This window comes from Corvus hawaiiensis, chromosome 6 (genome assembly GCF_020740725.1).
Source record: "Corvus hawaiiensis isolate bCorHaw1 chromosome 6, bCorHaw1.pri.cur, whole genome shotgun sequence".
Taxonomy (NCBI): Eukaryota; Metazoa; Chordata; class Aves; order Passeriformes; family Corvidae; genus Corvus; species Corvus hawaiiensis.
The window spans coordinates 43124451-43136981 of record NC_063218.1 but is presented as its reverse complement, the minus strand read 5'-3'; the positions used below and the strand labels follow the sequence as shown (position 1 = coordinate 43136981).

The following is a 12531-nucleotide window of genomic DNA, read 5'->3' as shown; positions in this document are numbered from 1 at the left end:
ACAAGCAAATGCTTGGGGCGGTTTTCTGCCAGCAGAAGTCAAAACATTTGAGGAATGGAATTTTGACTGTGTTCTGGAGAACAGGAGTGATCCCTTTTCAGATTCATGATGTGCAACAGCAGGAACATTTAAAGCTACTCTGCTGCTCTGATTCATCTCTGCTGTTCTGATTCATCTCATACACTAGCTGTATTTTTCACATTGCCCAATACAGAATCAGGGTGTTCCATCTGCAGTCCTTCTTTGCCGTAAACCACCACCTAACTCTAACAGAATTGCCAACTGTGAGCTGAACAATCATAGAACCATTTAGATTGGAAAAGTCCAACTGCAACAAGACCAACAAGCCACATTTACACTCAACAGGTACTAATTCTGATTATAGAGAAGCACACATGTAGTCTATTTCATGTTCAAAAAGAACATCTGAATGCTTTTAAAGGTGTTTTTTGGGGTTTTATTCTATGTAAAGGAATCACTTTCTGTGTTTTAGCAGCAATAGAATATACAGAACAAAACAGCAAAAGATAAATCCTATAATGCCATAATGGCAAGAAGCAGAATGGTTCCTTTGGATAATATCAAGCATCTGATAATGTTTAACAAATAATTATCATCTGGGGAGTATTACACAAAACAGGAATAATTATCAGTAAAGATACGGAGCTAACACTCTATAAAGCGTGTCAATTTGTTCTATAAAGCTTAAATATTTTTCAGGAATGTGTTTTTGGGTTTTGTTTTCTAAAGAGAGTAAATATAGCGCAGATCTAAACATCAATTACTCCATTCATACAGAAAAAACGGTTAAGTGAAAACACAACACATACGTGTTTATCTCCATATATATTGTTTATCTCCATATATATTGTATATATATGTATAATACATCTCCATCATCACTGTAATAACAGAATTTTGTCTTTCTGAGTGGTCTACCACCACTTAGTGTCACTGGATAGACTTTTTCAGTCTATTTTATGTGTCTGACATGCCTTCTGGCTATACGTATCAGAAAGAGAGACTTTTGCACTTTGTTGGTCATTCAAACAGCTGCTTATGAAAATGAAAGATAATTGAAAAAAGGAATGTTCAGAATACCATAAGAGAATTTCTATGAGATGGAGGAGGAGTTAATGACATTGAAATTGAGTCAGTATGGTACCAAAGCTGCTTTGTACTGTTCTTTAAAGTAGCTTTAGGGCCTAGGAGGACAATAACATAAGGAAAATAGAAGGCATAATGGAAGAATTATAAAAACTATGACTCTGTCTCACCCTGAATGACATCCTTCTATATCTGTCCTCCTTTTGCTGCTGATTCATAACATGCACTGAGGAGTAACAAATATACATTTGCTCTGGCTTGGCAGAAAGGGCACAGAAAGTGCAGGAAGTCAGAGCTTGCTGCTCATATTTCTGATCTCGCTTCCATGTCTCTGGATAAACGCTTCCGTGGAAGCTTGAAAAGTGGCTCAAAATGGACTAATACAGTGAAAGGGAAACAAAAGGTGTTTACTTTCATATTTTCTATTTTTCATATAGGGAATATAAATTAAGTATTCACCATTTTTATGCCAGTATTTTTACCAATTATTTTACTAAGGTAGTAGCACTAAAGGACATGTACAGTAATTGGAGTATGAAACTTGGGCATTTATCCAAGTTAACAGCATTTTAAATAGAAAATCATCTAAGTACTTTCTAATAAAGATGCTGGGAGTATGAATCTTGTAGAAAATCCCATCTTTTGGTAAGTTGTAGCTTTGTCTCACAGGACTCTAAAATAGAACTATTCCTTTAGGAAAAATCACAGCATCTTCAAATAGATTTCTTTGGCACCAATTTTTCTGAAGTTACTTAAAATTTTTGACTTTTTTTTCTGAAATAAAACCACCCAAAACTCACAGAAACATGGTTGTCTCAAGTTGCAAAAAAAACAAGGGAGGGATATAAGAATACCTAATACCTATCATCTAGGATTATACCTGCATTCAGCTGTCTAGGTCCCATAATTCAGGTCAGGACAGTAGAACAGACTAGTCTGTATCTCCAGAACTGTTAAAATAATAGTTTTGATCAGCTCTTCCACTTGATGCAGCTCTCCACACCCAAAAGGGTGTCCCTACCAACTATGTCCTAAGTGAAAATGTGTAGTCTGTCCTTGCATTATTACTGACTCACTCAAAGCTCACAGGCTGATTGAAAAGGGCTGCTGCAGACCCTTACAGCAAGTGCTACCAAGGTTTACTACTCTGGGCTCAGCCAAGGAGCTTTTCAAGAATTACACAGAGCCATGAGACAGCTTGTGGAAGCACTCCTGTTCTGTTGGTGAGACATTTTGACTGCGTTCTGGAGAACAGGAGTGATCCATTTTCAGGTTCATGATGTGCAACAGCAGGAACATTTAAAGCTACTCTGCTGCCCTGATTCATCTCAGATGTGTTTAGGGTAACAGTAGCTGTATTTTTCACATTGCCTGATAGCATTCATAGATTACTCTAGCCACAGATCCCCCCTGACTTAAGACCTGCAACATATCAAGTAGAAAACAATGCAGAGTTTAATGTGATCTAAGCTTATATAGGTGCCAGCAACAGAGCTGGGGTGACTGTTTAATAAAATTTCTGCGTAATAAAAAAATTCATAGCATTTAATTCTTTTGTGCTGATCACCTTGTGAAATTTCAGGTACTTCCTATTTTAATGCACCTTTGCCTTTCTCTCACAGTGTATTTACACTATGTATTTATGGAGATAAGTGCAAGAAGATAAGCTAGAGAAATGTGTGCTTTATTTATCAATCATACTCATTATTCGCACTCGTATTCATCTGCCAACTGTTGGTGATTTACCAGGTATTTTTAGTTTATTACCTAGTAAAGAAAATTTCTTCACCAGAACTTATTTTACTGTTTCAAGTGACATTAAGTAGCTGATATTTCTCATAACATGCATTTTCACTAGCTCTTATTTTCTTCTCCTACTATCCTCATTACAGTGGGAGTCGATGAAAGTGTGTGGCTTCTTTAGGTAGAAGTATGTGGTCGTATCCATAGTATAATTAACAGCATTGTTTTCTCAAATCAAAAGGCGTGTTGCCTTAAAAAAATTACAATATAGACATACACAGACCACCAGCATGAACGAGAATGAATTAATACAGACATTTTTGATTGTGAACAGTACCTAGCCTCCAAAAGAACAAAATAGAATTAAGTAGCAAACAGGAGTGAGTGACTATGTGTATGGTGGACAGGATATTGGTAAATTAATATTGCAGAACTTTGAATAGATTTGGAATTTAATTTAGTGAAGAAATTAGTTTTATTTTAGCAAAACAGCATTATCCAAACTTAATTACTCTTTCCCAATGCTTGAAGTATTTCCACTTACAGAAGTGACAATTCTCTAACAAAACTGGCAATGAATACCAGAACTGAAGTGATACATCTTCTCTATGGCATCGATATTTAGATTATTTAGACAGACATATAGATAAATCACAGCCTGGCATCTTATCTTTGAGGAAAGCAGACCTGTTAGAAAAACAAGTGTGCATAGCAAGTGTAAAACTACACTACCATATATTAGCCTTAATTTTGTATTAGGTAAATATTAGAAATATATACTATAACACAAATGCATACAACTACAACATAAATGCATACAAAGAGCTGGAATTTATTCTCAGGTATAATGCAGTTCTCAGAAAAAAAAAAAAAAAAAAGAGTTTAAATTTTTGATATCCATTTTTCACACCACAGATACAGCTTTACCATATCAATTCTACTCCTTTTCTCAACAACAAATTCAGAATATACTTCATAAGGATCACTAGAGTATCTGGCTTTTCTTTTAATAAAGCAGTTTGGAACATTTATCAAACAGAAGACTTGTACTTCAACAAAGACAAGGACTGTCAAGATGCCAGTAAAACAGCAGCAACAAAGAAGCACCCAACAGTGGTTTTGATTTCAATGCCTCAAAACTGGGGAATTTCAAACACCACTTTTTAGTACTGGGGAGAAGTTTGACTCTTACATCTCTTTAGTGTACAAAGTTCAAAGTACTGTAAGACTTCTATCAAAATTTTCCTTCAAAACAAGATCATTTCATCACATATCTGGTCTTGGCACGCACCTCGCTTCCAAACCCGACTGCAACCTTTCAGCTAGCACATGGTGCACGGACAGCTGCTCCCTGTGTTAGGGCCAAGCTGCCAGCTGTGTGACAGCAGCCCTGCACCTCTGCAGCAGCCAGAGCAAATAACAACTCTGGAAGCAAGGGAAAACTCTCTAGCAAAGCAGCATCCCTGAGTCTGTACCAAGGAAACGTCTCTCAGTCTAGCAGAAAAAGAATCCATAACGAGTATATACAAAACCATAGTATTTTCCTATTTTTCAGTCACCTATGAGAGCTTTCAATTCTTTGGCCTAAAAGATCACAGGGCCCTGTAACAAAAAGGGTTAAAAGCTAAATAGTCCTTCAAGCCTTTCTGCAAAACCAAGAACACTCCAGTTTGGGCAAATTCAAATCTAGAATTGTTGTTCTGGCATTTAAAAGGACAGTCATAGAGAATAACAGCAGATAACATGTTTGTTTAATTTTTTTAATCTCGGAAGCTGTTTATATGTAAATATATCAAGGCTCTAAGGACACTAGGGGGGAAAAATCCAAACATTTGTTGACATTTAGGGATAACTTAAGAAGCTTCAGCTAACTGATCAGTATCAACCATGCCACATTTACCAGAAATATTTTAAATGCCAAGACCATAAACTGGTGATGCACAGGACATAATCTTATTTCTATTCCAAAGGGACTTTCAAATTGGTGACAAAACAAATTTTGTAGTAATTTCACTGTCAGCCTGTAGCATGATGACTGAAACCCTTCAAGTGAGTCAGTAGAGTTTTCATTTTGGGGAATAAGGTGGTATTTAACATGTAATATATGGTATAAATAACACTCACTGTACTAAGTTGCTAAAGATGACAGTATCTAAGAAATACAAATGTTTAATTAATAGAAATGAAGTAAATGTAATTTAAACACATAAACAACTGTGTTTAATATACATAAAAGTTTATGAAAACTAGCTTGAAGTGCACGTGGTCTTGATGTACTCTAATCAAAGCCGCCTTTTTATTCTTTCACTTTCTGCCCTGGGTGTGTGGAAGCGGCTCAGATACCTAATAATATTAGCTATATTTCCTTGCAGACATTAATGCTTGAAACGTTTCAAATCCATTTTTTATAAGCCCAGTATATTCACAGTCTGAAAAAGACTGAAAAAACAATGACTGTTCTCAAAACAACTAAGGTGTGTGCAGGAGGGGGCCGACCACGGTCAGCAAAGGTGGAATGGTGCTCTGCCCCACAGCCCATCCCCTTTGCAGCCTCTAGTGCAGCTGTCAGTCACTGGCTCACTGGAAGCAATGTCCCACCCCTGCCCTGGAGATCCAGTACAGCCCCAGAGTGGCTATCAGAGCAGAAGCCCCACATGGGGGGGGAAGGGGGGGTGAGGGGGTGGCCACAGGAGGCCAGAGCAGATAAAAACCACTGCATAAAGACACACCTCGTCATGTCCTTTATTCTTGGGGCGTTGGAGGAAGAATTTTCCTGATTTTTCCATCATAACCTGGCCTTTGTGTGATTTAACCAGAAAAAGAGCTTCTTGGGGCTGGACACTGGTCCATATGGAGGCCCTAAAGCTGCTGGGTTTTGAGGGAGGAATATATCAAGCTCTTGGCCCCATTCATCCAGAGGACCCTTTGCAGGCTGAGTGGGGTTTTTGTGTCCATGGGCTGTCAATTCTTGTGGCAGCATGGACCAGAGGATCCCACTCATACAATCCAATTTTACTCACGCAGCTTTAAGGATGTAGAAAAGCAAGACACTGTATGGGAAAAGGGTTTGTTTGCGGTGAAATCAGCCCTACAAGAAGCAGCAAGATTTTAAGACAGCAGACAATAACTGAGAGACCCCTTTAAGGTCCTCAAGACAAGAATTTTGGGTGCAACACTCATTATCAGGGTAGCACAAAGGGAGAGTGTCAGGAAGCGGTATGCACTGATAGAGCGTTATAGCCACATTCACAGAGGGGAGTTGTTTACTCTCCCCTCTTCAAAAGGGTATTTTTAAAAGGGGATATTAAGGAACTAAGAATTTCTAGACTAAAAGCAGCAGAAGAAACTAAGAAATGTTACTAAATTAGCAGTAATTTCTCAACATCTTTGACAGTAAGTCTTTTGTTCTTCAAGCTGGCCCTAGAAACCAAAAAGATAACCACAGTCGCTGATAAAAAGCCTTCCTATACCAGCGTCTTTTTCTGTATCACAAAAAATGTCTGCTGGAATGTAGCTGCATAAAGATGTACAGTTGAGACTCTAATAGCAGCCTAACCTATATGAGAGTTCTGCTATGAAAAATGCACACAGAAATGTTTGCTTGGGTGCACACACTCCAAATTCCTCACCCTCAGACAGTAGTTGAAACTGATGAAACATCAAAGATTTATAACTCCTTGAAACATCACCACTTTTGCCCCAAAGGAAAAAGTTAACCTCAGGCCTCCAACCCTCCAAATTAATAACCAGTGCTTAGAACTTAAGGTCTTTATTAGGTCTTCAAATTTAGTCTTCTTACTGTAGCTCCTACAGTTCCCTCACAAATTTGCTTAAATGTGAAGAATTCCTTAATCCCTAACAATGAACTTAGACCAAAAATAAAAGAACAACATTATGCAAATTTGCAAGTATGCGTCAATACATTAGCAGCAAGGAAACATATTATTATTACAAAATGCATGCCTGAAATCACAAGGCTTCAAAAGCATTTTTATTTCAAATCAGTTTTTAAAGAGTATGATTTGTCTAAAGTGTTATTAGGACCTCTTCAGATGAAAGGAGAAAAATGGATTAATAACAAAGGGCATACTGATTGAAATCTAATTTCTATTATCACAGCTAAATGATGTTTTTGCATGCAAGCTGAAGCTGTGTATTTTGTGATACACAGTCCCCTAACACAATGTCACTCATTTCTCTGCTCTTAGAGCCATTTTCTGTTGAATTGAAAATAACAGTGCCTCATGTAACTACACAGTATAAAATGCTTCCAGTTAAAAGCCAAGTCTCTAACCAGAGAAAAGAATTAAATCAATCATTCCCAAACAGTGTTTTCAGCTGAAGAATAATATCCACATAAAACCCTTTTAAAATAATGTGTACCTGGATTATTATCAACAGTACTCAGATGATTAATTTTTCACCCCCAAATCACACAACAATAAAATTCCTAACAGAATTTCTATTCCATGAAATAATGATACTTTGTAAAAACACAGAACAAACTAAATCATGAAGAACTCTAGCAAATGAAAGATATTAAAGACAGCACAGAAACAAAAGAAACATATCATGAGATGCCCCAGATTCACAGATCCTTAATGTACTGTCAAGTACTCAAAAATTCCATATACCGATCCAGAGGGTGGGAGTTAATTTAACCCCAGAAGTGAAGCCCCCTGAGCCAGACAAGATTTTTCAAAGCACAGAGAGCTCCAGCTCTAATCCCAACCCCATCCTCCAGGGTTCCTAAGAGCTACTTCTAGCACCAAAACACCCCAGCTAGGAGCACAGCCTGACTTCTACTTTCCAGGCTTTGTGGCAGACTACTTCTGTAAGGGAACCATGTTTAATTAGCTTCTACTGGAAGAGCACTGTTATTCCTGAACGTAATCAGTTGGGATGAAAGACTGACTGAGGACACACATTTTAGTTTCCCCTAATCTGCATTTTCTGATCTGAAAAAAAGTTCTTGCAAAATGTAGATCAGTTCTCACCAGTACTGACACCACCCTGTGGCTGCTAGAATACCTTTGATTGCTGAATGTGCTGAAAATCAAACACCTGCAGCACGTGTGTTTAGCTATCTTGTTAGCTGCTAGACTAAGGGATGTGTAAATAAATCAGTATTGTGTGCAGCACATCTTTTGCTAACCTTTTACAACAACAAGGACTAGGAGTCTCTTCCAAAAAGCAGGGAGAACAACTGGGCATCGTAAAACTGTAAGTGCTGTAATAGCAGAAAATGTAAATTATGGGATGTCATATATGGAAAGCTGAGGCTTCCGGATCAGCTACAGCCAATAGCTACAGTCATTTTAGGCCAACTGCAACCTAACTTTTAGCCTAGATAATAAAATGGTACTAAGACATTTCACTTTTTGTTTCAAATGGATGGCTTCTATCAGAAAATCTAATGAGCATATCAAAGAAAAGAATTCATCTTCACAATGCGATAATGGAAAAACAATTTTCTTTCCCTAACAATGAAAAACTTGATCTTAAATCCTCTGATCATGACACTGAAAATATTTATGAACCAGAAAAAAATAACTATCTAGATGTTGATAAAGGGATGCCCAGTGATTTTATTTTTCTACCAGTCTAATTCTGCAGGAAGCTACAAACATCTTTGTCAACTGTCCAGCTAAAACAATAATTTTGACACCACACCTCCAGCCTTTTTGTCCATAGGACCCATTTTGCAGTTTCTTGTTTTCAGTCTTTCAGCAGAGAACACAGACACGCTGCAGTTTCCACTTCATAGCTTTTATATCCCAGTTCGAGAATCCCCACCTACAGTTGAACAGATTCAATCTATTCTTTCCTTCAACTGATAATTTATTTGAAAAAACACCATTTTTTATTAAGTAATTTATTTTTTAGAGTTGTTGGAAAATTCACCTGACCAAAGACAAGTTGACTGGCTGTGTGTCAAACCTCACGTTTAAGTTCTGGCTAGTCACTATATACGGCACATCTCCTCAGCCAGTGACATCACTTCTACCCGTGGACTAGAGCTCTTCTAAAAACAGTGACAGAAATCGTGCTGAAAACACTGAAAACCAGGATGCTCAAAATCCTCTTTCTGTGCGAGTGCATGACTGCTTGGATGACAGATATTCAGTCTCGGAACACTGGAGCCCATGAATTGTCCCCGCAAATGTCTGTGCACAGACAAGACCGAAACAACACCATGAACAAAGATGAATCAATTAGCCTTTCAAAAGTCAAACGAATAACAGAGATCCAACCTCAAGAACTGTGTATTTTTCAAGCAGGAAATGCTCATGGCAATGAAATCAAACATCAACAGAAGAAAAGTTAAGAGTGTTGTTCCACTAGCAATACCAGAAACAATGCTGCTACTGAGTAGTGACAATGCTCTGCACACATTGCCAGGGGAAATAACAAATGCCCTTTTTAGCCTCCCTTTCTGTACTAGCACATTAAGTCAGAGAAGGTAATTAATATTATTTAATGTCTCCTCCAAACTGAAAATTTTAATCAGAGTTTACACTTCTGTCGGGCACTGCGTAGTTGTGTTTTTGCAGTTTCTACCATAAAAAAATACTGCTATTTTTGGGGGAAGTTAACTAATAAAGGTATTTATCAAGTGCCAGGTCATTTTCCTGACCAAGTAGGCCCTGTATAAATTTTTTTTTTTTTAGAGCTTCACTTATCTGTTAGGATTAATTTTAAGTTGTGCTGCTATGAACCTTCCTATCTGAAGCGTACGAATGATTAATAGCACCGGATGAATATTAATGTGCAAAGTAAAACAAGGGGATAAAAATATCTTCCAAAAAGTGTTACCTCAGACAATCTACCACTGTACCTTATCTGCTGCTGTGGAAAAAAAATAAATTAAGAAACATCTCTAACCAAAGGTTTCTTTGTTAAAATCAAATCATAATCACTACCTAAACTGAAGACATGACAACTTACATGTTGTTCAGAACACCCAAGAGAATATCAGTCCGTTTTCTTTCTGAATCAATAAATAACCATGATTTCTTGCAATAAAGGAATTCATTTCTGAAAGACAAAAGAAAAACCAAACAAAAAAACCCCACGAGGTTAAATTATACGCAGGTTTTTTTAGTAGCCGCATTGTGATAATACGTGAAAATACATAACCATAGCTGGGAAATTTACAGGAACATGCTACAATTTCGTTAAAAAACCTGCATAATTAAATCTTTACTTGTAAGTGTAAGCATACTATTAAGATATTGTAATACTCAAAATATGTTTCATGTATAGGTTAACGTTACTTGAGCTACAAGGAGTTTAGTATTTCTGGTTTATTTTGTACCACCAGAAAAAAACGTTTTATTTTCAGGAAGCAAGCATTCTCAATTTCAACCAAAAATGCCTTTCACAAAGAGTCTAACAGAAAACAGAATCTTGTCCAAAAAACCCCTAACATTGTTCCTATTAAAAAAAAAAAAAAAAAAAAAAAAAAAAAAAAAAAAAAAAAAAATCAGATTTTCCTTGAAAATTAATGGCAAAAAGATTTGAAGAAAATCTTGCCCATTACATCCCAGAGTACCTCCCTTTATCTCTTTTCAATATGTATTAATGAGAGAATCCATGAAGAAAAGATCAGGTAGGCTGAATAATAAACTCTTGTAGCGAAATCAGTTTAAGAGGGGAATAGGCTGGCAAGAAAATGAAGACTACTCTATACATACACACGTGTATATATATGGTCTATATACAGTTTATTTCTACTGCTCTGACAGAAGTTTAATAGAGCATAACATTCCCTCTAGTAGGAAATTAAACTGATTTTAAAAATTTTGCCTCGTGCAGCTGTAAAAAAATCCTAGTTAGCAAGTCTTGTCTCTTATCCTAAAAAAAAAAAAAAAAAAAAACATGGTAAGATTTCCATTAGTATTGTGGAATGTTCCTTGCTGTCAACAGAGAATTTCAAGCAGTTTTGATTAGTGAATGTATTTCTGCAGATGCCTGAATATTTTTTTTAAATTGTTAGCTAAATTATTTAAACCTTTTTTTCCTTACTGTTTGTGACCCCTGTGAACCAGTTTTCAGCCATCCTACAGACGAGGAAGCTAAGCACTGAGAAAAAAATTACTTAGAAGCTTTTAGTAATGTTTAACCTTTCAAGACTGAGAGAAAATATAACTGAGGGTGAGCTGCAGTGAGACAATATGTTAGGTTATGCCTAATAAGTCCACTCATCATCTAAAGCTTCATCAAATTCTTACAAAGAAACAAGTGATGGCATGCAGGTGCTCATGGAATGAGTGCTGGTAGCATGATACACCTTTCCAGTTTTGTCAGCCTTTCATGGAACTGTGATTCTGACATCCTGCATTTATCTAGCCATAAAGAAATACAGACTGGATACAAACAACTTGATTAAGTGGAAGGTGTCCCTGCCCAAAGCAGAGTGGTTGAACCAGATGACCTTTAAAAGGGTCCTTCTGAGTCAACCTATTCTATGGTTCTTTAATTCCCAATAACCTCTTGCCTGGTTCGATGCCTTCCAGTTGTCCAAAAGTTATATGGGTTCACAGAGAGTAGAAAAATGCATAAAACATGGTAAAATGATCTTTACATTTCTAAGTTAAGTATCTGCAGCCTTTCCCTCACCAAACTATGTCTCTTACAAGAAAAAATTTCCAAGGATTCATTCATATGCAGCTCACCTGCTCTGACTCTCATAGAAGTGTCTCCACAGGAGCAGTTAAAAGACAACTGATTCCTGCCTAAGAATGCAGCAGTTCAATGCAGCCTCTGTGCCTTGGATAACAGTGAAGTTTGTTTCCCACTCACATACATGGCCACATAATATTAAGACTGCCACCTAAGCGTATAGGTGGGTTTAGGGCTTGCAGTGACTACATGGAAATATCTAGTCCCTGGTATCATCTGCTTATTGTGAATATAAGGGGTATGGAAGCAAAGATCATTAGAGTAAAAATATTGCAAATTTGAGTAAGAAAAAATAAAATGAAACCAGAGAAATATAAAATCTGGGGGGAAAAGTCCATTTACTGACGTTTAAGAAGACATCCATATGGCACATCACAGAAACGAGTTCAGGGAAGAAGAGTATAATGGTTTTATGTAAAATTAGGACTATGAAGTCCTTCAAAATATTTTGTCTCACAGCCCATTATCACATAGTGACCAAAAGTGTCACTACTAAACATAAAGAGCTGAAACCAATTATCTTCTCATGTACAAACATTTTATATTTTAATAAGCACTACTGAAAGTTTAGCATTATGAGTTTAAGGGAGGAAAAGTAATAAGAGAAGAAAGTAAATTAAGGTGAGATAATCTAAATATGAAAACGCATTTAATCAGCATGATGCAATTTTGATGTAATTACAAAATTTTACACAAACTTTAGTCAAGGCTGTTATAATTAGTGTTGTCTAGACCGCAGAGGGTCTCAAGCTTGAAAAGCTGTAGCTAAGAGAATGATAATGATTACACATGGCAAGTTTAAAGACAGCAAAACGTGTAAGATGTTTTCAACATCCACATCCCCAGAGTAGTGTCACTTACATTTATTTATTAATATCCTCCAAATGCAGCACTTCAGAAGAATTCAACTAATCAGCTAGCACACACACTATTTTACAGAAATAGAATCAAGGATCTTCAGACAGACTTCTGCCTACTTGCCCTTTAGTTACTTAG

The 12531-nt window shown here is 36.8% G+C and overlaps 1 protein-coding gene across 9 annotated transcripts in view; it reads right to left on the bottom strand.

Annotated features, from left to right (window-relative positions):
- The window catches only part of LRRC4C (leucine rich repeat containing 4C), a 498265-nt gene that overhangs the window by 280400 nt on the left and 205334 nt on the right, over window positions 1-12531 (bottom strand). For 6 of the 9 annotated variants that reach the window (XM_048306071.1, XM_048306074.1, XM_048306073.1 and 3 more), the window contains exon 2: window positions 9799-9888. The exons of the other annotated variants lie outside the window; for them this stretch is intronic. The gene's annotated coding sequence lies outside the window, so the exon portion shown is untranslated. The remainder of the gene's footprint in view (window positions 1-9798; window positions 9889-12531) is intronic. 9 annotated transcript variants of the gene reach the window in all.